Below are 3,440 nucleotides of genomic sequence, written 5' to 3' on the forward strand. Positions count from 1 at the left end.
ATTGGGAAATCTTTCATTAGGAAATATTGATAGTCCTTAATAAGTATATACAGGATAAATATGATACCTTCAGTTTCATCATTTCTTTGGATAAACTTATCAGATCCCTCAGACTTGGGATGTTAATAGCAATTGCCGATTTCATTTTTTCATTAAATTTCACGGTTGCGGCGACATTAAAAACAATTGATACTTCGCGTATGAGTGTATTTCTATCAGTTTTGGAGATACCGAGATTTGGGAAACTACAATCGCCCTCGATTGGGACTATGCGATTTTGAAATTTTGGTTGCTCTTCCCTTAATGTGGCAAATAACTGAATGGCACATAATAAAGGAATTGTAAATCTTTCCTACTATATGCTAAATACTTATACACAAATATACGTAAATACTTCTGGTAATATAACTTTTTACAAATTCTTTCAAATACAATATATTAGATAGATTAATTGATTAACAATTTTTTTTATCTTATAACTTAATTATGTTATTTAATAAAAACGGATAATTCTGGTCTTGAATCAGAGAAGAAATTATGAAATATCAATACTTATAATTAATATAATAATCGATCAAAATAAACGACTCACGGAATCTTCGACAAGTTCGTCTATTCGTTGGAGTAGGTTTTTTCCTTTTTTGGTACGTATCAAAACGTAAATGCAAATGATACCTGGGCATAGTCTTAACAATTTCTCTGTTAATAACTTCCCGATAAAACCTGTTCCACCAGTAATAAAAATACTTTGATGATCATAAACTTTCTGAATAGATGTTTATTTATCTACGTTTTCGACAGACGATTTTATATCTAGGTTATATGAACCTTTATTCAAAATTTGAGAGATTCTTTCTTCTGTTTCAGCTTTCGCATACCCGGCTATCAATCGAATTGAAGAAAAGTAGAAGTATCTGTGATTGCAGTGAAGTTGCGATTTCGTGACATGTCTTTTTGTTGGAGTTTTTAAGATAGCTACTTATATCTAACCGATATAGTAGGCGCACATTCTATCATTTCACTCATCAAAGTATTATTCTCATTGATGATTTCTGGTGCATTTCCTTGTAACAGCTTTCCCATCATATCTACTTTTTCAAATTATTCCATAAATGCAAATATGTACATAAATAAATACTCTATTGCTTTATCTTACGCTTCGATTTTAATTGATTCTTTCTTCTCTTTTGCTCTCGTCTTTTTATTTTTTAAGAAAAAGGAAGTTCGTTAGCTCATTAACGAGATATAGAAGGCATATTAAAACGTTTAACGTTTCTAAGACAACTTTGATTCATTTTCCCAATAAAAGATTCAGAAAAAAGATAATTGTATTTATGACTTTTATAATTAAAATTAACAGTTTTGAAATTTAGTATCATTATTCTCAATTTTTTCAGTATTTTTATGTATCAAGATATACTTATGTTCAATTAAAGCATTTCATCACTTAACTCAAGACTGTTTAATTTACCATATAAAATATACAATATTTTTATTAATAGGATCTAATATACAAGAAGTAGTCTAAGTTTGGATCACTTTTTTTAAATCATCATATTTGACATTCCTTTTTAAATTCTAAAATGCTTTGTACTAAAATTTGCTAATTTTTAGATAACTAATCAGATTTTTCTATTAAAAAATTAACTTTAACGTTAACAATAAAGGAACTATTGAAAATTAGAAAAAAATCAATTGGATAACATCGTAAATTATAGAATATTTGATAAATTTTCCGTTATATTCTCAAATATATTTTTTTAATTTTACATATCAAGATCATATTGTTGTCAGGGAATTTTACGTACAAGGATTTTCAAGTCACCTACAGATGGTTCTGTAATTAAAACTTATATTGTATTTAACAATACTTGCAACATTAAATAATATAATAAGATGGAGAATATAAGAATAATGTAAAATAACTGAAGGATCGCTGTCATTTCCTCGTATTTTCTATTGTCTTCGTATAATCAAGTGTAATTGATATCAAGTGTAATAGTACACACTACCGTTAATAATTATTGTATTTCCATTTTGGAAAATATGATCAGGTTGTATTTATGATAAGAAGCAATTATTTGATAAGAGACAATTCGTTTCAATTCGACGTTGAACTATTGTGACTCTGTTTCGTAAAATTTTGTACTTATTCATATTGTGAATTTTACTATGCTTTGCTCATCGAATTTTTATGAATATAATAATGAACTAGAAATTCCCAGAATTCAATGCCTACTTAAAAATATGTGCAAAAATATTGACAGTTCGCCTATAAAAAAACTAAATGAGTTCTTAAAAACTCCAACAAAAAGACTTGTCACGAAATCGCAACTTCACTGCAATCGCAGATATTTCTACTTTTCGTCAGCTCGATTGATAGCCGCGTATGCGAAAGCCGAAACAGAAGAAAGAATCTCTCAAACTTTGAATCAAGGTTCATCTGGACGTGTTTCTTAGGTATTTCGATCTGACGAATCAATTGGCAACGTTTCTAGAACTCTATCGAAACTATAATCATCTTAAAAAATCAATCTTCGAACCATGTTATATCAGACGAAAATATTTTCGATTGGTCGTCTAACAAAAATAATCAATATTGATCACGTTTCGTGATTCACACTTCTTAATATTTCAAAAATTTTTAAAAATTTGTTTGCCCCTTATTTATCGTTCTAATTTCGTTAGTTGCATCTAATTCTTGTCGATTTTATTAAGTTGTAATATTATCCGAATGCCATAATCGCGTCTTTTTTCCATAACTACATGTAAGTTGCACATACTTTTTATAAATTAAAAATTTTTCACTTAATTCTTCCCCCCATATTTTCACAAAAGAATGTTACTAGATTTTTATAACACAATTTATGATTATGATTCTCTTTAAATGTATACTTATATTAATTTTACGTACCTTTCAAATTATTTGTCATATTATAAAATTAAAATATGTAGGCGTTCAGTAACGTTATGAATGTTTGAAGTAGGGATTCTTTCTTTCTATCGTTAGTTGCAGGTGTTGATCGAACGAAGCTCACTTTTGCACTGAAATTTTAAATCGACTTGGAATAGTTTATTCTTTTCCCTACCACATTTCAATGTCTAACTTCTGATATTCTTGTTTTTTTTTTTTTTTTCATATTCCAACATAACAGGTTGAACTGGAAATAATATGATATAGGAAAGCAGACATAGATTATAACCAGTTTTAATACTTGATTCATCCAATAGTTTTGCTAATTTAAAAAATGAGAATCGTTTTAAAGTTATATTTGATGACAGACGAACAATGAAGTAAGAAAGCAAAAAAGAAGATAACTTTCTTATTTTATACATGCTTCTAAAAGCGTTTCAATATGATCTTTCAAAATATGTTTATTCTTATCGTTAAGAGATATAATTGATAGTAAATACATATTACAAAAAAGATCATTTATATC

The sequence above is a fragment of the Vespula pensylvanica genome, chromosome 25 (assembly GCF_014466175.1).
Source record: "Vespula pensylvanica isolate Volc-1 chromosome 25, ASM1446617v1, whole genome shotgun sequence".
Taxonomy (NCBI): domain Eukaryota; kingdom Metazoa; phylum Arthropoda; class Insecta; order Hymenoptera; family Vespidae; genus Vespula; species Vespula pensylvanica.